We start from the raw sequence: 18,394 nt of genomic DNA, 5'->3' as shown, positions 1-18,394 counted from the left end.
GTCTTGATTAGAATCAAGTCCTAAAAAGTATCGATAAGACTGAGCTTATCACTTGACTGAAGGATCAGATATTAATTTTTCTTTTTAATTGAAACTTAAAGGCATGCTTAAGAAAAAACAACGTTCCATTACCGTTTTCCATTGAAATAACTTATTTTGCAAGTAATCAATTTCAAAAATTTACTTATCTCGGGTTTTCGGGCACAATTCCATTCCCCCAAAACATTTTATCATTACATTAATTACTTTTTAGAGATAACGTGTCAAAATAAGCTTTAAAACAATAAAAACCTGAATGAGCGGTCTGTTTACCCATGACCAAAACCTTCAAATCAGCGTTGCTAATGTTAGAAAGTGGATTTCCCACTTCCATTTTAAAAATTTGCCGCATTTCCCACACCCCCTGTTTTACAGTCATATTTATCTGGACTATTTTATCATACTAAGTTTAATATGGAATATCACTCCGCATGGTTTTGACAATATGTACAAATGCTATAGAGCTTTAAAATTCTCAAAATATGCTTTCTTTTTTTTCAGTGCCAAACTTAAAATCACCGAATTTATTTCAAAATGTCGCTTGAAATTATTAAACCGGATAAAATTTTCGAAAATGCACTAATTTTAACTGTGCAGTTAAAATTAGTGCATTTTCGAAAATTTTGCACTGTTAACCCTTGAACAGAAAAATTCCGACATTTGATTGATCTCGGAAAAATATTACTTTTTCCCCGCTGAGCCTAAAACCAAACCTAAATTTCCCACGATGTGGGAAATTACCCACACATTGGCAACACTGCTTTAAAAACTTACAACAAGCACCCTTTCCAGACATGTTCTGAACAAATTAGTGCTTAACACGCTAATAGTACGACCACGGAGAATTTATGTAAACTGTAGTTGAAATATATTCATGTGCGACCTGCGGCACTGAATGGTCTCTAACCATTGTTTGAAACTAGAGAGAAAAATAGTGAGCAGCATTAATCATGTCCTGAGCTATGAGAATGAACAGTATGACTGTTGACTGAAGTACACTAGACATTACATCATTTTGCATAACCACGAGTAAAAATCTAACTGTCCCTACTTAATTTTCCGCCATTGTTTTAAAACTTATCCACTGCGAAGCATGCCGGGCACAAATGGGGGAACCTTTTAAAACTCAATGTCATACACGTACTCTCTCAAAAGTAATTAATGTAATGATAAAATGTTTTGGGGGAATGGAATTGTGCCCGACAACCCGAGATAAGTAAATTTTTGAAATTGATTACTTGTAAAATAAGTTATTTCAACGGAAAACGGTAATGGAACGTTGTTTTTTCTTAAGCATGCCTTTAAGTTTCAATTAAAAAGAAAAATTAATAGAATTAAGACTTGGTTGAAGAAGTCCGATATGGTCTAGTGGCTAGGATATCTGGCTTTCACCCAGAAGGCCCGGGTTCGATTCCCGGTATCGGAGCGAGTGCTTTTGTACCGCTTTTCAAGAATAGAATTAAGACTTGGTTGATCAAGTACGATATGGTCTAGTCGCTAGGATACCTGACTTTCACCCAGATGGCCCGAGTTCGATTCCCGGTATCGGAGCGAGTGCTTTTGTACCGCTTTTCAAGAATAGAATTAAGACTTGGTTGATCAAGTACGATATGGTCTAGTCGCTAGGATACCTGACTTTCACCCAGAAGGCCCGAGTTCGATTCCCGGTATCGGAGCACGTGGTTTTGTACCGCTATTCAAGAATAGACTTAAGGATATAGGTTTATGAATAGAATTAAGACTTGTTTAAGCAAGTCCGATATGGTCTAGTGGCTAGGATATCTGGCTCTCACCCAGAAGGCCCGGGTTCGATTCCCGGTATCGGAGCGAGTGCTTTTGTACCGCTTTTCAAGAATAGACTTAAGGATATTGGTTTATGAATAGAATTAAGACTTGGTTAAGCATGTCCGATATGGTCTAGTGGCTAGGATATCTGGCTGTCACGCAGAAGGGCGGGTTCGATTCCCGGTATCGGAGTGAGTGCTTTTGTACCACTTTTGATGAATAAACTTAAAGACACATTTATAGGAATAATATTTTGGGTTGTTCCGACCAGTCAGATATGGTCTAGTGGCTAGTATATCTGGCTCTCATCCAGAAGGCTCGGGTTCGATTCCCGGTATCGGAGCGAGTGCTTTTGTACCGCTTTTCAAGAATAGAATTAAGACTTGGTTGATCAAGTACGATATGGTCTAGTCACTAGGATACCTGACTTTCACCCAGAAGGCCCGAGTTCGATTCCCGGTATCGGAGCACGTGGTTTTGTACCGCTTTTCAAGAATAGACTTAAGGATATAGGTTTATGAATAGAATTAAGACTTGTTTAAGCAAGTCCGATATGGTCTAGTGGCTAGGATATCTGGCTCTCACCCAGAAGGCCCGGGTTCGATTCCCGGTATCGGAGTGAGTGCTTTTGTACCGCTTTTGATGAATAAACTTAAAGACACATTTATAGGAATAATATTTTGGATTGTTCCGACCAGGCAGATATGGTCTAGTGGCTAGGATATCTGGCTCTCATCCAGAATGCTCGGGTTCGATTCCCGGACTCGGAGCGAGTGCTTTTGTACCGCTTTTCAAGAATAGACTTAAGGATATAGGTTTATGAATAGAATTAAGACTTGTTTAAGCAAGTCCGATATGGTATAGTGGCTAGGATATCTGGCTCTCACCCAGAAGGCCCGGGGGCGATTCCCGGTATCGGAGCGAGTGCTTTTGTACCGCTTTTCAAGAATAGACTTAAGGATATTGGTTTATGAATAGAATTAAGACTTGGTTAAGCATGTCCGATATGGTCTAGTGGCTAGGATATCTGGCTCTTACCCAGAAGGCCCGGGTTCGATTCCCGGTATCGGAGCGAGTGCTTTTGTACCGCTTTTCAAGAATAGACTTAAGGATATTGGTTTATGAATAGAATTAAGACTTGTTTGAGCAAGTCCGATACGGTCTAGTGGCTAGGATATCTGGCTCTCACCCAGAAGGACCGGGTTCGATTCCCGGTATCGGAGCGAGTGCTTTTGTACCGCTTTTCAAGAATAGACTTAAGGATATTGGTTTATGAATATAATTAAGACTTGATTAAGCAAGTCCTATATGGTCTAGTGGCTAGGATATCTGGCTGTCACGCAGAAGGGCGGGTTCGATTCCCGGTATCGGAGTGAGTGCTTTTGTACCGCTTTTGATGAATAAACTTAAAGACACATTTATAGGAATAATATTTTGGATTGTTCCGACCAGTCAGATATGGTCTAGTGGCTAGGATATCTGGCTCTCATCCAGAATGCTCGGGTTCGATTCCCGGAATCGGAGCGAGTGCTTTTGTACCGCTTTTCAAGAATAGACTTAAGGATATAGGTTTATGAATAGAATTAAGACTTGGTTGAAGAAGTCCGATATGGTCTAGTGGCTAGGATATCTGGCTTTCACCCAGAAGGCCCGGGTTCGATTCCCGGTATCGGAGCGAGTGCTTTTGTACCGCTTTTCAAGAATAGAATTAAGACTTGGTTGATCAAGTACGATATGGTCTAGTCGCTAGGATACCTGACTTTCACTCAGAAGGCCCGAGTTCGATTCCCGGTATCGGAGCACGTGGTTTTGTACCGCTATTCAAGAATAGACTTAAGGATATAGGTTTATGAATAGAATTAAGACTTGTTTAAGCAAGTCCGATATGGTCTAGTGGCTAGGATATCTGGCTCTCACCCAGAAGGCCCGGGTTCGATTCCCGGTATCGGAGCGAGTGCTTTTGTACCGCTTTTCAAGAATAGACTTAAGGATATTGGTTTATGAATAGAATTAAGACTTGGTTAAGCATGTCCGATATGGTCTAGTGGCTAGGATATCTGGCTGTCACGCAGAAGGGCGGGTTCGATTCCCGGTATCGGAGTGAGTGCTTTTGTACCACTTTTGATGAATAAACTTAAAGACACATTTATAGGAATAATATTTTGGGTTGTTCCGACCAGTCAGATATGGTCTAGTGGCTAGTATATCTGGCTCTCATCCAGAAGGCTCGGGTTCGATTCCCGGTATCGGAGCGAGTGCTTTTGTACCGCTTTTCAAGAATAGAATTAAGACTTGGTTGATCAAGTACGATATGGTCTAGTCACTAGGATACCTGACTTTCACCCAGAAGGCCCGAGTTCGATTCCCGGTATCGGAGCACGTGGTTTTGTACCGCTTTTCAAGAATAGACTTAAGGATATAGGTTTATGAATAGAATTAAGACTTGTTTAAGCAAGTCCGATATGGTCTAGTGGCTAGGATATCTGGCTCTCACCCAGAAGGCCCGGGTTCGATTCCCGGTATCGGAGTGAGTGCTTTTGTACCGCTTTTGATGAATAAACTTAAAGACACATTTATAGGAATAATATTTTGGATTGTTCCGACCAGGCAGATATGGTCTAGTGGCTAGGATATCTGGCTCTCATCCAGAATGCTCGGGTTCGATTCCCGGACTCGGAGCGAGTGCTTTTGTACCGCTTTTCAAGAATAGACTTAAGGATATAGGTTTATGAATAGAATTAAGACTTGTTTAAGCAAGTCCGATATGGTATAGTGGCTAGGATATCTGGCTCTCACCCAGAAGGCCCGGGGGCGATTCCCGGTATCGGAGCGAGTGCTTTTGTACCGCTTTTCAAGAATAGACTTAAGGATATTGGTTTATGAATAGAATTAAGACTTGGTTAAGCATGTCCGATATGGTCTAGTGGCTAGGATATCTGGCTCTTACCCAGAAGGCCCGGGTTCGATTCCCGGTATCGGAGCGAGTGCTTTTGTACCGCTTTTCAAGAATAGACTTAAGGATATTGGTTTATGAATAGAATTAAGACTTGTTTGAGCAAGTCCGATACGGTCTAGTGGCTAGGATATCTGGCTCTCACCCAGAAGGACCGGGTTCGATTCCCGGTATCGGAGCGAGTGCTTTTGTACCGCTTTTCAAGAATAGACTTAAGGATATTGGTTTATGAATATAATTAAGACTTGATTAAGCAAGTCCTATATGGTCTAGTGGCTAGGATATCTGGCTGTCACGCAGAAGGGCGGGTTCGATTCCCGGTATCGGAGTGAGTGCTTTTGTACCGCTTTTGATGAATAAACTTAAAGACACATTTATAGGAATAATATTTTGGATTGTTCCGACCAGTCAGATATGGTCTAGTGGCTAGGATATCTGGCTATCATCCAGAATGCTCGGGTTCGATTCCCGGAATCGGAGCGAGTGCTTTTGTACCGCTTTTCAAGAATAGACTTAAGGATATAGGTTTATGAATAGAATTAAGACTTGGTTGAAGAAGTCCGATATGGTCTAGTGGCTAGGATATCTGGCTTTCACCCAGAAGGCCCGGGTTCGATTCCCGGTATCGGAGCGAGTGCTTTTGTACCGCTTTTCAAGAATAGAATTAAGACTTGGTTGATCAAGTACGATATGGTCTAGTCGCTAGGATACCTGACTTTCACCCAGAAGGCCCGAGTTCGATTCCCGGTATCGGAGCACGTGGTTTTGTACCGCTTTTCAAGAATTGACTTAAGGATATAGGTTTATGAATAGAATTAAGACTTGTTTAAGCAAGTCCGATATGGTCTAGTGGCTAGGATATCTAGCTCTCACCCAGAAGGCCCGGGTTCGATTCCCGGTATCGGAGCGAGTGCTTTTGTACCGCTTTTCAAGAATAGACTTAAGGATATTGGTTTATGAATAGAATTAAGACTTGTTTAAGCAAGTCCGATACGGTCTAGTGGCTAGGATATCTGGCTCTCACCCAGAAGGACCGGGTTCGATTCCCGGTATCGGAGCGAGTGCTTTTGTACCGCTTTTCAAGAATAGACTTAAGGATATTGGTGTATGAATAGAATTAAGACTTGATTAAGCAAGTCCTATATGGTCTAGTGGCTAGGATATCTGGCTGTCACGCAGAAGGGCGGGTTCGATTCCCGGTATCGGAGTGAGTTCTTTTGTACCGCTTTTGATGAATAAACTTAAAGACACATTTATAGGAATAATATTTTGGATTGTTCCGACCAGTCAGGTATGGTCTAGTGGCTAGGATATCTGGCTCTCATCCAGAATGCTCGGGTTCGATTCCCGGAATCGGAGCGAGTGCTTTTGTACCGCTTTTCAAGAATAGACTTAAGGATATAGGTTTATGAATAGAATTAAGACTTGGTTGAAGAAGTCCGATATGGTCTAGTGGCTAGGATATCTGGCTTTCACCCAGAAGGCCCGGGTTCGATTCCCGGTATCGGAGCGAGTGCTTTGTACCGCTTTTCAAGAATAGAATTAAGACTTGGTTGATCAAGTACGATATGGTCTAGTCGCTAGGATACCTGACTTTCACCCAGATGGCCCGAGTTCGATTCCCGGTATCGGAGCGAGTGCTTTTGTACCGCTTTTCAAGAATAGAATTAAGACTTGGTTGATCAAGTACGATATGGTCTAGTCGCTAGGATATCTGGCTCTCACCCAGAAGGCCCGAGTTCGATTCCCGGTATCGGAGCACGTGGTTTTGTACCGCTTTTCAAGAATAGACTTAAGGATATAGGTTTATGAATAGAATTAAGACTTGTTTAAGCAAGTCCGATATGGTCTAGTGGCTAGGATATCTGGCTCTTACCCAGAAGGCCCGGGTTCGATTCCCGGTATCGGAGCGAGTGCTTTTGTACCGCTTTTCAAGAATAGACTTAAGGATATTGGTTTATGAATAGAATTAAGACTTGTTTGAGCAAGTCCGATACGGTCTAGTGGCTAGGGGATCTGGCTCTCACCCAGAAGGACCGGGTTCGATTCCCGGTATCGGAGCGAGTGCTTTTGTACCGCTTTTCAAGAATAGACTTAAGGATATTGGTTTATGAATATAATTAAGACTTGATTAAGCAAGTCCTATATGGTCTAGTGGCTAGGATATCTGGCTGTCACGCAGAAGGGCGGGTTCGATTCCCGGTATCGGAGTGAGTGCTTTTGTACCGCTTTTGATGAATAAACTTAAAGACACATTTATAGGAATAATATTTTGGATTGTTCCGACCAGTCAGATATGGTCTAGTGGCTAGGATATCTGGCTATCATCCAGAATGCTCGGGTTCGATTCCCGGAATCGGAGCGAGTGCTTTTGTACCGCTTTTCAAGAATAGACTTAAGGATATAGGTTTATGAATAGAATTAAGACTTGGTTGAAGAAGTCCGATATGGTCTAGTGGCTAGGATATCTGGCTTTCACCCAGAAGGCCCGGGTTCGATTCCCGGTATCGGAGCGAGTGCTTTTGTACCGCTTTTCAAGAATAGAATTAAGACTTGGTTGATCAAGTACGATATGGTCTAGTCGCTAGGATACCTGACTTTCACCCAGAAGGCCCGAGTTCGATTCCCGGTATCGGAGCACGTGGTTTTGTACCGCTTTTCAAGAATTGACTTAAGGATATAGGTTTATGAATAGAATTAAGACTTGTTTAAGCAAGTCCGATATGGTCTAGTGGCTAGGATATCTAGCTCTCACCCAGAAGGCCCGGGTTCGATTCCCGGTATCGGAGCGAGTGCTTTTGTACCGCTTTTCAAGAATAGACTTAAGGATATTGGTTTATGAATAGAATTAAGACTTGTTTAAGCAAGTCCGATACGGTCTAGTGGCTAGGATATCTGGCTCTCACCCAGAAGGACCGGGTTCGATTCCCGGTATCGGAGCGAGTGCTTTTGTACCGCTTTTCAAGAATAGACTTAAGGATATTGGTGTATGAATAGAATTAAGACTTGATTAAGCAAGTCCTATATGGTCTAGTGGCTAGGATATCTGGCTGTCACGCAGAAGGGCGGGTTCGATTCCCGGTATCGGAGTGAGTTCTTTTGTACCGCTTTTGATGAATAAACTTAAAGACACATTTATAGGAATAATATTTTGGATTGTTCCTACCAGTCAGGTATGGTCTAGTGGCTAGGATATCTGGCTCTCATCCAGAATGCTCGGGTTCGATTCCCGGAATCGGAGCGAGTGCTTTTGTACCGCTTTTCAAGAATAGACTTAAGGATATAGGTTTATGAATAGAATTAAGACTTGGTTGAAGAAGTCCGATATGGTCTAGTGGCTAGGATATCTGGCTTTCACCCAGAAGGCCCGGGTTCGATTCCCGGTATCGGAGCGAGTGCTTTGTACCGCTTTTCAAGAATAGAATTAAGACTTGGTTGATCAAGTACGATATGGTCTAGTCGCTAGGATACCTGACTTTCACCCAGATGGCCCGAGTTCGATTCCCGGTATCGGAGCGAGTGCTTTTGTACCGCTTTTCAAGAATAGAATTAAGACTTGGTTGATCAAGTACGATATGGTCTAGTCGCTAGGATACCTGACTTTCACCCAGAAGGCCCGAGTTCGATTCCCGGTATCGGAGCACGTGGTTTTGTACCGCTTTTCAAGAATAGACTTAAGGATATAGGTTTATGAATAGAATTAAGACTTGTTTAAGCAAGTCCGATATGGTCTAGTGGCTAGGATATCTGGCTCTCACCCAGAAGGCCCGGGTTCGATTCCCGGTATCGGAGCGAGTGCTTTTGTACCGCTTTTCAAGAATAGACTTAAGGATATTGGTTTATGAATAGAATTAAGACTTGGTTAAGCAAGTCCTATATGGTCTAGTGGCTAGGATATCTGGCTGTCACGCAGAAGGGCGGGTTCGATTCCCGGTATCGGAGTGAGTGCTTTTGTACCGCTTTTGATGAATAAACTTAAAGACACATTTATAGGAATAATATTTTGGATTGTTCCGACCAGTCAGATATGGTCTAGTGGCTAGGATATCTGGCTCTCATCCAGAATGCTCGGGTTCGATTCCCGGAATCGGAGCGAGTGCTTTTGTACCGCTTTTCAAGAATAGACTTAAGGATATAGGTTTATGAATAGAATTAAGACTTGGTTGAAGAAGTCCGATATGGTCTAGTGGCTAGGATATCTGGCTTTCACCCAGAAGGCCCGGGTTCGATTCCCGGTATCGGAGCGAGTGCTTTTGTACCGCTTTTCAAGAATAGAATTAAGACTTGGTTGATCAAGTACGATATGGTCTAGTCGCTAGGATACCTGACTTTCACCCAGAAGGCCCGAGTTCGATTCCCGGTATCGGAGCACGTGGTTTTGTACCGCTTTTCAAGAATAGACTTAAGGATATAGGTTTATGAATAGAATTAAGACTTGTTTAAGCAAGTCCGATATGGTCTAGTGGCTAGGATATCTAGCTCTCACCCAGAAGGCCCGGGTTCGATTCCCGGTATCGGAGCGAGTGCTTTTGTACCGCTTTTCAAGAATAGACTTAAGGATATTGGTTTATGAATAGAATTAAGACTTGTTTAAGCAAGTCCGATACGGTCTAGTGGCTAGGATATCTGGCTCTCACCCAGAAGGACCGGGTTCGATTCCCGGTATCGGAGCGAGTGCTTTTGTACCGCTTTTCAAGAATAGACTTAAGGATATTGGTGTATGAATAGAATTAAGACTTGATTAAGCAAGTCCTATATGGTCTAGTGGCTAGGATATCTGGCTGTCACGCAGAAGGGCGGGTTCGATTCCCGGTATCGGAGTGAGTTCTTTTGTACCGCTTTTGATGAATAAACTTAAAGACACATTTATAGGAATAATATTTTGGATTGTTCCGACCAGTCAGGTATGGTCTAGTGGCTAGGATATCTGGCTCTCATCCAGAATGCTCGGGTTCGATTCCCGGAATCGGAGCGAGTGCTTTTGTACCGCTTTTCAAGAATAGACTTAAGGATATAGGTTTATGAATAGAATTAAGACTTGGTTGAAGAAGTCCGATATGGTCTAGTGGCTAGGATATCTGGCTTTCACCCAGAAGGCCCGGGTTCGATTCCCGGTATCGGAGCGAGTGCTTTGTACCGCTTTTCAAGAATAGAATTAAGACTTGGTTGATCAAGTACAATATGGTCTAGTCGCTAGGATACCTGACTTTCACCCAGATGGCCCGAGTTCGATTCCCGGTATCGGAGCGAGTGCTTTTGTACCGCTTTTCAAGAATAGAATTAAGACTTGGTTGATCAAGTACGATATGGTCTAGTCGCTAGGATACCTGACTTTCACCCAGAAGGCCCGAGTTCGATTCCCGGTATCGGAGCACGTGGTTTTGTACCGCTTTTCAAGAATAGACTTAAGGATATAGGTTTATGAATAGAATTAAGACTTGTTTAAGCAAGTCCGATATGGTCTAGTGGCTAGGATATCTGGCTCTCACCCAGAAGGCCCGGGTTCGATTCCCGGTATCGGAGCGAGTGCTTTTGTACCGCTTTTCAAGAATAGACTTAAGGATATTGGTTTATGAACAGAATTAAGACTTGGTTAAGCATGTCCGATATGGTCTAGTGGCTAGGATATCTGGCTGTCACGAAGAAGGGCGGGTTCGATTCCCGGTATCGGAGTGAGTGCTTTTGTACCACTTTTGATGAATAAACTTAAAGACACATTTATAGGAATAATATTTTGGGTTGTTCCGACCAGTCAGATATGGTCTAGTGGCTAGTATATCTGGCTCTCATCCAGAAGGCTCGGGTTCGATTCCCGGTATCGGAGCGAGTGCTTTTGTACCGCTTTTCAAGAATAGACTTAAGGATATAGGTTTATGAATAGAATTAAGACTTGGTTGAGGAAGTCCGATATGGTCTAGTGGCTAGTATATCTGGCTCTCATCCAGAAGGCTCGGGTTCGATTCCCGGTATCGGAGCGAGTGCTTTTGTACCGCTTTTCAAGAATAGAATTAAGACTTGGTTGATCAAGTACGATATGGTCTAGTCACTAGGATACCTGACTTTCACCCAGAAGGCCCGAGTTCGATTCCCGGTATCGGAGCACGTGGTTTTGTACCGCTTTTCAAGAATAGACTTAAGGATATAGGTTTATGAATAGAATTAAGACTTGTTTAAGCAAGTCCGATATGGTCTAGTGGCTAGGATATCTGGCTCTCACCCAGAAGGCCCGGGTTCGATTCCCGGTATCGGAGTGAGTGCTTTTGTACCGCTTTTGATGAATAAACTTAAAGACACATTTATAGGAATAATATTTTGGATTGTTCCGACCAGGCAGATATGGTCTAGTGGCTAGGATATCTGGCTCTCATCCAGAATGCTCGGGTTCGATTCCCGGACTCGGAGCGAGTGCTTTTGTACCGCTTTTCAAGAATAGACTTAAGGATATAGGTTTATGAATAGAATTAAGACTTGTTTAAGCAAGTCCGATATGGTCTAGTGGCTAGGATATCTGGCTCTCACCCAGAAGGCCCGGGTTCGATTCCCGGTATCGGAGCGAGTGCTTTTGTACCGCTTTTCAAGAATAGACTTAAGGATATTGGTTTATGAATAGAATTAAGACTTGGTTAAGCATGTCCGATATGGTCTAGTGGCTAGGATATCTGGCTGTCACGCAGAAGGGCGGGTTCTATTCCCGGTATCGGAGTGAGTGCTTTTGTACCGCTTTTCAAGAATAGAATTAAGACTTAGTTGATCAAGTACGATATGGTCTAGTCGCTAGGATACCTGACTTTCACCCAGATGGCCCGAGTTCGATTCTCGGTATCGGAGCGAGGGCTTTTGTACCGCTTTTGATGAATAAACTTAAAGACACATTTATAGGAATAATATTTTGGGTTGTTCCGACCAGTCAGATATGGTCTAGTGGCTAGGATATCTGGCTCTCATCCAGAATGCTCGGGTTCGATTCCCGGAATCGGAGCGAGTGCTTTTGTACCGCTATTCAAGAATAGACTTAAGGATATAGGTTTATGAATAGAATTAAGACTTGGTTGAAGAAGTCCGATATGGTCTAGTGGCTAGGATATCTGGCTTTCACCTAGAAGGCCCGGGTTCGATTCCCGGTATCGGAGCGAGTGCTTTTGTACCGCTTTTCAAGAATAGAATTAAGACTTGGTTGATCAAGTACGATATGGTCTAGTCGCTAGGATACCTGACTTTCACCCAGATGGCCCGAGTTCGATTCTCGGTATCGGAGCGAGTGCTTTTGTACCGCTTTTCAAGAATAGAATTAAGACTTGGTTGATCAAGTACGATATGGTCTAGTCGCTAGGATACCTGACTTTCACCCAGAAGGCCCGAGTTCGATTCCCGGTATCGGAGCACGTGGTTTTGTACCGCTTTTCAAGAATAGACTTAAGGATATAGGTTTATGAATAGAATTAAGACTTGCTTAAGCAAGTCCGATATGGTCTAGTGGCTAGGATATCTGGCTCTCACCCAGAAGGCCCGGGTTCGATTCCCGGTATCGGAGCGAGTGCTTTTGTACCGCTTTTCAAGAATAGACTTAAGGATATTGGTTTATGAATAGAATTAAGACTTGGTTAAGCATGTCCGATATGGTCTAGTGGCTAGGATATCTGGCTGTCACGAAGAAGGGCGGGTTCGATTCCCGGTATCGGAGTGAGTGCTTTTGTACCACTTTTGATGAATAAACTTAAAGACACATTTATAGGAATAATATTTTGGATTGTTTCGACCAGTCAGATATGGTCTAGTGGCTAGTATATCTGGCTCTCATCCAGAAGGCTCGGGTTCGATTCCCGGTATCGGAGCGAGTGCTTTTGTACCGCTTTTCAAGAATAGACTTAAGGATATAGGTTTATGAATAGAATTAAGACTTGGTTGAGGAAGTCCGATATGGTCTAGTGGCTAGGATATATGGCTTTCACCCAGTAGGCCCGGGTTCGATTCCCGGTATCGGAGCGAGTGCTTTTGTACCGCTTTTCAAGAATAGAATTAAGACTTGGTTGATCAAGTACGATATGGTCTAGTCACTAGGATACCTGACTTTCACCCAGAAGGCCCGAGTTTGATTCCCGGTATCGGAGCACGTGGTTTTGTACCGCTTTTCAAGAATAGACTTAAGGATATAGGTTTATGAATAGAATTAAGACTTGTTTAAGCAAGTCCGATATGGTCTAGTGGCTAGGATATCTGGTTCTCACCCAGAAGGCCCGGGTTCGATTCCCGGTATCGGAGCGAGTGCTTTTGTACCGCTTTTCAAGAATAGAATTAAGACTTGGTTGATCAAGTACGATATGGTCTAGTCGCTAGGATACCTGACTTTCACCCAGATGGCCCGAGTTCGATTCCCGGTATCGGAGCGAGTGCTTTTGTACCGCTTTTCAAGAATAGAATTAAGACTTGGTTGATCAAGTACGATATGGTCTAGTCGCTAGGATACCTGACTTTCACCCAGAAGGCCCGAGTTCGATTCCCGGTATCGGAGCACGTGGTTCTGTACCGCTTTTCAAGAATAGACTTAAGGATATAGGTTTATGAATAGAATTAAGACTTGTTTAAGCAAGTCCGATATGGTCTAGTGGCTAGGATATCTGGCTCTCACCCAGAAGGCCCGGGTTCGATTCCCGGTATCGGAGCGAGTGCTTTTGTACCGCTTTTCAAGAATAGACTTAAGGATATTGGTTTATGAATAGAATTAAGACTTGGTTAAGCATGTCCGATATGGTCTAGTGGCTAGGATATCTGGCTGTCACGCAGAAGGGCGGGTTCGATTCCCGGTATCGGAGTGAGTGCTTTTGTACCGCTTTTGATGAATAAACTTAAAGACACATTTATAGGAATAATATTTTGGGTTGTTCCGACCAGTCAGATATGGTCTAGTGGCTAGTATATCTGGCTCTCATCCAGAAGGCTCGGGTTCGATTCCCGGTATCGGAGCGAGTGCTTTTGTACCGCTTTTCAAGAATAGACTTAAGGATATAGGTTTATGAATAGAACTAAGACTTGGTTGAGGAAGTCCGATATGGTCTAGTGGCTAGGATATATGGCTTTCACCCAGTAGGCCCGGGTTCGATTCCCGGTATCGGAGCGAGTGCTTTTGTACCGCTTTTCAAGAATAGAATTAAGACTTGGTTGATCAAGTACGATATGGTCTAGTCACTAGGATACCTGACTTTCACCCAGAAGGCCCGAGTTCGATTCCCGGTATCGGAGCACGTGGTTTTGTACCGCTTTTCAAGAATAGACTTAAGGATATAGGTTTATGAATAGAATTAAGACTTGTTTAAGCAAGTCCGATATGGTCTAGTGGCTAGGATATCTGGTTCTCACCCAGAAGGCCCGGGTTCGATTCCCGGTATCGGAGTGAGTGCTTTTGTACCGCTTTTGATGAATAAACTTAAAGACACATTTATAGGAATAATATTTTGGATTGTTCCGACCAGGCAGATATGGTCTAGTGGCTAGGATATCTGGCTCTCATCCAGAATGCTCGGGTTCGATTCCCGGACTCGGAGCGAGTGCTTTTGTACCGCTTTTCAAGAATAGACTTAAGGATATAGGTTTATGAATAGAATTAAGACTTGTTTAAGCAAGTCCGATATGGTCTAGTGGCTAGGATATCTGGCTCTCACCCAGAAGGCCCGGGTTCGATTCCCGGTATCGGAGCGAGTGCTTTTGTACCGCTTTTCAAGAATAGACTTAAGGATATTGGTTTATGAATAGAATTAAGACTTGGTTAAGCATGTCCGATATGGTCTAGTGGCTAGGATATCTGGCTGTCACGCAGAAGGGCGGGTTCTATTCCCGGTATCGGAGTGAGTGCTTTTGTACCGCTTTTCAAGAATAGAATTAAGACTTGGTTGATCAAGTACGATATGGTCTAGTCGCTAGGATACCTGACTTTCACCCAGATGGCCCGAGTTCGATTCTCGGTATCGGAGCGAGTGCTTTTGTACCGCTTTTGATGAATAAACTTAAAGACACATTTATAGGAATAATATTTTGGGTTGTTCCGACCAGTCAGATATGGTCTAGTGGCTAGGATATCTGGCTCTCATCCAGAATGCTCGGGTTCGATTCCCGGAATCGGAGCGAGTGCTTTTGTACCGCTATTCAAGAATAGACTTAAGGATATAGGTTTATGAATAGAATTAAGACTTGGTTGAAGAAGTCCGATATGGTCTAGTGGCTAGGATATCTGGCTTTCACCCAGAAGGCCCGGGTTCGATTCCCGGTATCGGAGCGAGTGCTTTTGTACCGCTTTTCAAGAATAGAATTAAGACTTGGTTGATCAAGTACGATATGGTCTAGTCACTAGGATACCTGACTTTCACCCAGAAGGCCCGAGTTCGATTCCCGGTATCGGAGCACGTGGTTTTGTACCGCTTTTCAAGAATAGACTTAAGGATATAGGTTTATGAATAGAATTAAGACTTGTTTAAGCAAGTCCGATATGGTCTAGTGGCTAGGATATCTGGTTCTCACCCAGAAGGCCCGGGTTCGATTCCCGGTATCGGAGCGAGTGCTTTTGTACCGCTTTTCAAGAATAGAATTAAGACTTGGTTGATCAAGTACGATATGGTCTAGTCGCTAGGATACCTGACTTTCACCCAGATGGCCCGAGTTCGATTCCCGGTATCGGAGCGAGTGCTTTTGTACCGCTTTTCAAGAATAGAATTAAGACTTGGTTGATCAAGTACGATATGGTCTAGTCGCTAGGATACCTGACTTTCACCCAGAAGGCCCGAGTTCGATTCCCGGTATCGGAGCACGTGGTTTTGTACCGCTTTTCAAGAATAGACTTAAGGATATAGGTTTATGAATAGAATTAAGACTTGTTTAAGCAAGTCCGATATGGTCTAGTGGCTAGGATATCTGGCTCTCACCCAGAAGGCCCGGGTTCGATTCCCGGTATCGGAGCGAGTGCTTTTGTACCGCTTTTCAAGAATAGACTTAAGGATATTGGTTTATGAATAGAATTAAGACTTGGTTAAGCATGTCCGATATGGTCTAGTGGCTAGGATATCTGGCTGTCACGCAGAAGGGCGGGTTCGATTCCCGGTATCGGAGTGAGTGCTTTTGTACCACTTTTGATGAATAAACTTAAAGACACATTTATAGGAATAATATTTTGGATTGTTCCGACCAGTCAGATATGGTCTAGTGGCTAGTATATCTGGCTCTCATCCAGAAGGCTCGGGTTCGATTCCCGGTATCGGAGCGAGTGCTTTTGTACCGCTTTTCAAGAATAGACTTAAGGATATAGGTTTATGAATAGAATTAAGACTTGGTTGAGGAAGTCCGATATGGTCTAGTGGCTAGGATATATGGCTTTCACCCAGTAGGCCCGGGTTCGATTCCCGGTATCGAAGCGAGTGCTTTTGTACCGCTTTTCAAGAATAGAATTAAGACTTGGTTGATCAAGTACGATATGGTCTAGTCACTAGGATACCTGACTTTCACCCAGAAGGCCCGAGTTCGATTCCCGGTATCGGAGCACGTGGTTTTGTACCGCTTTTCAAGAATAGACTTAAGGATATAGGTTTATGAATAGAATTAAGACTTGTTTAAGCAAGTCCGATATGGTCTAGTGGCTAGGATATCTGGTTCTCACCCAGAAGGCCCGGGTTCGATTCCCGGTATCGGAGCGAGTGCTTTTGTACCGCTTTTCAAGAATAGACTTAAAGACACATTTATAGGAATAATATTTTGGATTGTTCCGACCAGGCAGATATGGTCTAGTGGCTAGGATATCTGGCTCTCATCCAGAATGCTCGGGTTCGATTCCCGGACTCGGAGCGAGTGCTTTTGTACCGCTTTTCAAGAATAGACTTAAGGATATAGGTTTATGAATAGAATTAAGACTTGTTTAAGCAAGTCCGATATGGTCTAGTGGCTAGGATATCTGGCTCTCATCCAGAAGGCTCGGGTTCGATTCCCGGTATCGGAGCGAGTGCTTTTGTACCGCTTTTCAAGAATAGACTTAAGGATATAGGTTTATGAATAGAATTAAGACTTGGTTGAGGAAGTCCGATATGGTCTAGTGGCTAGGATATATGGCTTTCACCCAGTAGGCCCGGGTTCGATTCCCGGTATCGAAGCGAGTGCTTTTGTACCGCTTTTCAAGAATAGAATTAAGACTTGGTTGATCAAGTACGATATGGTCTAGTCACTAGGATACCTGACTTTCACCCAGAAGGCCCGAGTTCGATTCCCGGTATCGGAGCACGTGGTTTTGTACCGCTTTTCAAGAATAGACTTAAGGATATAGGTTTATGAATAGAATTAAGACTTGTTTAAGCAAGTCCGATATGGTCTAGTGGCTAGGATATCTGGTTCTCACCCAGAAGGCCCGGGTTCGATTCCCGGTATCGGAGCGAGTGCTTTTGTACCGCTTTTCAAGAATAGACTTAAAGACACATTTATAGGAATAATATTTTGGATTGTTCCGACCAGGCAGATATGGTCTAGTGGCTAGGATATCTGGCTCTCATCCAGAATGCTCGGGTTCGATTCCCGGACTCGGAGCGAGTGCTTTTGTACCGCTTTTCAAGAATAGACTTAAGGATATAGGTTTATGAATAGAATTAAGACTTGTTTAAGCAAGTCCGATATGGTCTAGTGGCTAGGATATCTGGCTCTCATCCAGAAGGCTCGGGTTCGATTCCCGGTATCGGAGCGAGTGCTTTTGTACCGCTTTTCAAGAATAGACTTAAGGATATAGGTTTATGAATAGAATTAAGACTTGGTTGAGGAAGTCCGATATGGTCTAGTGGCTAGGATATATGGCTTTCACCCAGTAGGCCCGGGTTCGATTCCCGGTATCGAAGCGAGTGCTTTTGTACCGCTTTTCAAGAATAGAATTAAGACTTGGTTGATCAAGTACGATATGGTCTAGTCACTAGGATACCTGACTTTCACCCAGAAGGCCCGAGTTCGATTCCCGGTATCGGAGCACGTGGTTTTGTACCGCTTTTCAAGAATAGACTTAAGGATATAGGTTTATGAATAGAATTAAGACTTGTTTAAGCAAGTCCGATATGGTCTAGTGGCTAGGATATCTGGTTCTCACCCAGAAGGCCCGGGTTCGATTCCCGGTATCGGAGCGAGTGCTTTTGTACCGCTTTTCAAGAATAGACTTAAAGACACATTTATAGGAATAATATTTTGGATTGTTCCGACCAGGCAGATATGGTCTAGTGGCTAGGATATCTGGCTCTCATCCAGAATGCTCGGGTTCGATTCCCGGACTCGGAGCGAGTGCTTTTGTACCGCTTTTCAAGAATAGACTTAAGGATATAGGTTTATGAATAGAATTAAGACTTGTTTAAGCAAGTCCGATATGGTCTAGTGGCTAGGATATCTGGCTCTCAGCCAGAAGGCCCGGGTTCGATTCCCGGTATCGGAGCGAGTGCTTTTGTACCGCTTTTCAAGAATAGACTTAAGGATATTGGTTTATGAATAGAATTAAGACTTGGTTAAGCATGTCCGATATGGTCTAGTGGCTAGGATATCTGGCTGTCACGCAGAAGGGCTGGTTCTATTCCCGGTATCGGAGTGAGTGCTTTTGTACCGCTTTTGATGAATAAACTT

The 18,394-nt window shown here is 43.4% G+C and overlaps 43 non-coding genes across 43 annotated transcripts; all 43 read left to right on the top strand.

Moving 5' to 3' along the window:
* Window positions 1–1,393: 1,393 nt before the first annotated feature.
* Window positions 1,394–1,465, top strand: TRNAE-UUC (transfer RNA glutamic acid (anticodon UUC)). Its single transcript has one exon. It is a non-coding gene; the product is annotated as a tRNA-Glu (tRNA).
* A 329-nt stretch (window positions 1,466–1,794) lies between these two features.
* On the top strand, window positions 1,795–1,866 carry TRNAE-CUC (transfer RNA glutamic acid (anticodon CUC)). Its single transcript has one exon. It is a non-coding gene; the product is annotated as a tRNA-Glu (tRNA).
* Window positions 1,867–2,371: 505 nt separating this feature from the next.
* On the top strand, window positions 2,372–2,443 carry TRNAE-CUC (transfer RNA glutamic acid (anticodon CUC)). Its single transcript has one exon. It is a non-coding gene; the product is annotated as a tRNA-Glu (tRNA).
* A 381-nt stretch (window positions 2,444–2,824) lies between these two features.
* TRNAK-CUU (transfer RNA lysine (anticodon CUU)) lies at window positions 2,825–2,896 on the top strand. Its single transcript has one exon. It is a non-coding gene; the product is annotated as a tRNA-Lys (tRNA).
* A 79-nt stretch (window positions 2,897–2,975) lies between these two features.
* Window positions 2,976–3,047, top strand: TRNAE-CUC (transfer RNA glutamic acid (anticodon CUC)). The gene has a single exon. It is a non-coding gene; the product is annotated as a tRNA-Glu (tRNA).
* Window positions 3,048–3,427: 380 nt separating this feature from the next.
* On the top strand, window positions 3,428–3,499 carry TRNAE-UUC (transfer RNA glutamic acid (anticodon UUC)). Its single transcript has one exon. It is a non-coding gene; the product is annotated as a tRNA-Glu (tRNA).
* Window positions 3,500–3,703: 204 nt separating this feature from the next.
* TRNAE-CUC (transfer RNA glutamic acid (anticodon CUC)) lies at window positions 3,704–3,775 on the top strand. The gene has a single exon. It is a non-coding gene; the product is annotated as a tRNA-Glu (tRNA).
* A 505-nt stretch (window positions 3,776–4,280) lies between these two features.
* Window positions 4,281–4,352, top strand: TRNAE-CUC (transfer RNA glutamic acid (anticodon CUC)). Its single transcript has one exon. It is a non-coding gene; the product is annotated as a tRNA-Glu (tRNA).
* A 381-nt stretch (window positions 4,353–4,733) lies between these two features.
* Window positions 4,734–4,805, top strand: TRNAK-CUU (transfer RNA lysine (anticodon CUU)). Its single transcript has one exon. It is a non-coding gene; the product is annotated as a tRNA-Lys (tRNA).
* Window positions 4,806–4,884: 79 nt separating this feature from the next.
* Window positions 4,885–4,956, top strand: TRNAE-CUC (transfer RNA glutamic acid (anticodon CUC)). Its single transcript has one exon. It is a non-coding gene; the product is annotated as a tRNA-Glu (tRNA).
* Window positions 4,957–5,336: 380 nt separating this feature from the next.
* TRNAE-UUC (transfer RNA glutamic acid (anticodon UUC)) lies at window positions 5,337–5,408 on the top strand. Its single transcript has one exon. It is a non-coding gene; the product is annotated as a tRNA-Glu (tRNA).
* Window positions 5,409–5,612: 204 nt separating this feature from the next.
* Window positions 5,613–5,684, top strand: TRNAE-CUC (transfer RNA glutamic acid (anticodon CUC)). Its single transcript has one exon. It is a non-coding gene; the product is annotated as a tRNA-Glu (tRNA).
* Window positions 5,685–5,763: 79 nt separating this feature from the next.
* TRNAE-CUC (transfer RNA glutamic acid (anticodon CUC)) lies at window positions 5,764–5,835 on the top strand. Its single transcript has one exon. It is a non-coding gene; the product is annotated as a tRNA-Glu (tRNA).
* A 380-nt stretch (window positions 5,836–6,215) lies between these two features.
* On the top strand, window positions 6,216–6,287 carry TRNAE-UUC (transfer RNA glutamic acid (anticodon UUC)). Its single transcript has one exon. It is a non-coding gene; the product is annotated as a tRNA-Glu (tRNA).
* Window positions 6,288–6,615: 328 nt separating this feature from the next.
* On the top strand, window positions 6,616–6,687 carry TRNAK-CUU (transfer RNA lysine (anticodon CUU)). Its single transcript has one exon. It is a non-coding gene; the product is annotated as a tRNA-Lys (tRNA).
* Window positions 6,688–7,218: 531 nt separating this feature from the next.
* On the top strand, window positions 7,219–7,290 carry TRNAE-UUC (transfer RNA glutamic acid (anticodon UUC)). Its single transcript has one exon. It is a non-coding gene; the product is annotated as a tRNA-Glu (tRNA).
* Window positions 7,291–7,494: 204 nt separating this feature from the next.
* TRNAE-CUC (transfer RNA glutamic acid (anticodon CUC)) lies at window positions 7,495–7,566 on the top strand. The gene has a single exon. It is a non-coding gene; the product is annotated as a tRNA-Glu (tRNA).
* Window positions 7,567–7,645: 79 nt separating this feature from the next.
* Window positions 7,646–7,717, top strand: TRNAE-CUC (transfer RNA glutamic acid (anticodon CUC)). Its single transcript has one exon. It is a non-coding gene; the product is annotated as a tRNA-Glu (tRNA).
* A 380-nt stretch (window positions 7,718–8,097) lies between these two features.
* Window positions 8,098–8,169, top strand: TRNAE-UUC (transfer RNA glutamic acid (anticodon UUC)). The gene has a single exon. It is a non-coding gene; the product is annotated as a tRNA-Glu (tRNA).
* A 328-nt stretch (window positions 8,170–8,497) lies between these two features.
* Window positions 8,498–8,569, top strand: TRNAE-CUC (transfer RNA glutamic acid (anticodon CUC)). Its single transcript has one exon. It is a non-coding gene; the product is annotated as a tRNA-Glu (tRNA).
* A 380-nt stretch (window positions 8,570–8,949) lies between these two features.
* On the top strand, window positions 8,950–9,021 carry TRNAE-UUC (transfer RNA glutamic acid (anticodon UUC)). Its single transcript has one exon. It is a non-coding gene; the product is annotated as a tRNA-Glu (tRNA).
* A 204-nt stretch (window positions 9,022–9,225) lies between these two features.
* TRNAE-CUC (transfer RNA glutamic acid (anticodon CUC)) lies at window positions 9,226–9,297 on the top strand. Its single transcript has one exon. It is a non-coding gene; the product is annotated as a tRNA-Glu (tRNA).
* Window positions 9,298–9,376: 79 nt separating this feature from the next.
* On the top strand, window positions 9,377–9,448 carry TRNAE-CUC (transfer RNA glutamic acid (anticodon CUC)). The gene has a single exon. It is a non-coding gene; the product is annotated as a tRNA-Glu (tRNA).
* A 380-nt stretch (window positions 9,449–9,828) lies between these two features.
* On the top strand, window positions 9,829–9,900 carry TRNAE-UUC (transfer RNA glutamic acid (anticodon UUC)). The gene has a single exon. It is a non-coding gene; the product is annotated as a tRNA-Glu (tRNA).
* Window positions 9,901–10,228: 328 nt separating this feature from the next.
* On the top strand, window positions 10,229–10,300 carry TRNAE-CUC (transfer RNA glutamic acid (anticodon CUC)). The gene has a single exon. It is a non-coding gene; the product is annotated as a tRNA-Glu (tRNA).
* Window positions 10,301–10,680: 380 nt separating this feature from the next.
* TRNAE-CUC (transfer RNA glutamic acid (anticodon CUC)) lies at window positions 10,681–10,752 on the top strand. The gene has a single exon. It is a non-coding gene; the product is annotated as a tRNA-Glu (tRNA).
* A 204-nt stretch (window positions 10,753–10,956) lies between these two features.
* Window positions 10,957–11,028, top strand: TRNAE-CUC (transfer RNA glutamic acid (anticodon CUC)). The gene has a single exon. It is a non-coding gene; the product is annotated as a tRNA-Glu (tRNA).
* Window positions 11,029–11,258: 230 nt separating this feature from the next.
* TRNAE-CUC (transfer RNA glutamic acid (anticodon CUC)) lies at window positions 11,259–11,330 on the top strand. The gene has a single exon. It is a non-coding gene; the product is annotated as a tRNA-Glu (tRNA).
* A 505-nt stretch (window positions 11,331–11,835) lies between these two features.
* TRNAE-UUC (transfer RNA glutamic acid (anticodon UUC)) lies at window positions 11,836–11,907 on the top strand. The gene has a single exon. It is a non-coding gene; the product is annotated as a tRNA-Glu (tRNA).
* A 329-nt stretch (window positions 11,908–12,236) lies between these two features.
* Window positions 12,237–12,308, top strand: TRNAE-CUC (transfer RNA glutamic acid (anticodon CUC)). Its single transcript has one exon. It is a non-coding gene; the product is annotated as a tRNA-Glu (tRNA).
* Window positions 12,309–12,964: 656 nt separating this feature from the next.
* On the top strand, window positions 12,965–13,036 carry TRNAE-CUC (transfer RNA glutamic acid (anticodon CUC)). The gene has a single exon. It is a non-coding gene; the product is annotated as a tRNA-Glu (tRNA).
* Window positions 13,037–13,365: 329 nt separating this feature from the next.
* On the top strand, window positions 13,366–13,437 carry TRNAE-CUC (transfer RNA glutamic acid (anticodon CUC)). The gene has a single exon. It is a non-coding gene; the product is annotated as a tRNA-Glu (tRNA).
* Window positions 13,438–14,093: 656 nt separating this feature from the next.
* On the top strand, window positions 14,094–14,165 carry TRNAE-CUC (transfer RNA glutamic acid (anticodon CUC)). The gene has a single exon. It is a non-coding gene; the product is annotated as a tRNA-Glu (tRNA).
* A 230-nt stretch (window positions 14,166–14,395) lies between these two features.
* On the top strand, window positions 14,396–14,467 carry TRNAE-CUC (transfer RNA glutamic acid (anticodon CUC)). The gene has a single exon. It is a non-coding gene; the product is annotated as a tRNA-Glu (tRNA).
* A 505-nt stretch (window positions 14,468–14,972) lies between these two features.
* Window positions 14,973–15,044, top strand: TRNAE-UUC (transfer RNA glutamic acid (anticodon UUC)). Its single transcript has one exon. It is a non-coding gene; the product is annotated as a tRNA-Glu (tRNA).
* A 204-nt stretch (window positions 15,045–15,248) lies between these two features.
* TRNAE-CUC (transfer RNA glutamic acid (anticodon CUC)) lies at window positions 15,249–15,320 on the top strand. Its single transcript has one exon. It is a non-coding gene; the product is annotated as a tRNA-Glu (tRNA).
* A 329-nt stretch (window positions 15,321–15,649) lies between these two features.
* Window positions 15,650–15,721, top strand: TRNAE-CUC (transfer RNA glutamic acid (anticodon CUC)). The gene has a single exon. It is a non-coding gene; the product is annotated as a tRNA-Glu (tRNA).
* A 656-nt stretch (window positions 15,722–16,377) lies between these two features.
* Window positions 16,378–16,449, top strand: TRNAE-CUC (transfer RNA glutamic acid (anticodon CUC)). The gene has a single exon. It is a non-coding gene; the product is annotated as a tRNA-Glu (tRNA).
* A 230-nt stretch (window positions 16,450–16,679) lies between these two features.
* On the top strand, window positions 16,680–16,751 carry TRNAE-CUC (transfer RNA glutamic acid (anticodon CUC)). The gene has a single exon. It is a non-coding gene; the product is annotated as a tRNA-Glu (tRNA).
* A 355-nt stretch (window positions 16,752–17,106) lies between these two features.
* TRNAE-CUC (transfer RNA glutamic acid (anticodon CUC)) lies at window positions 17,107–17,178 on the top strand. Its single transcript has one exon. It is a non-coding gene; the product is annotated as a tRNA-Glu (tRNA).
* Window positions 17,179–17,408: 230 nt separating this feature from the next.
* Window positions 17,409–17,480, top strand: TRNAE-CUC (transfer RNA glutamic acid (anticodon CUC)). The gene has a single exon. It is a non-coding gene; the product is annotated as a tRNA-Glu (tRNA).
* Window positions 17,481–17,835: 355 nt separating this feature from the next.
* TRNAE-CUC (transfer RNA glutamic acid (anticodon CUC)) lies at window positions 17,836–17,907 on the top strand. The gene has a single exon. It is a non-coding gene; the product is annotated as a tRNA-Glu (tRNA).
* A 230-nt stretch (window positions 17,908–18,137) lies between these two features.
* TRNAE-CUC (transfer RNA glutamic acid (anticodon CUC)) lies at window positions 18,138–18,209 on the top strand. Its single transcript has one exon. It is a non-coding gene; the product is annotated as a tRNA-Glu (tRNA).
* Window positions 18,210–18,394: the final 185 nt, after the last annotated feature.

The sequence above is a fragment of the Phalangium opilio genome, unplaced genomic scaffold, assembly GCF_054372755.1.
Source record: "Phalangium opilio isolate 3A_F unplaced genomic scaffold, DU_Popi_V2 ptg000022l_1, whole genome shotgun sequence".
NCBI lineage: Eukaryota > Metazoa > Arthropoda > Arachnida > Opiliones > Phalangiidae > Phalangium > Phalangium opilio.
Note: the sequence above shows the minus strand (reverse complement) of the source record. Positions and strands in the feature narration are given on the sequence as shown.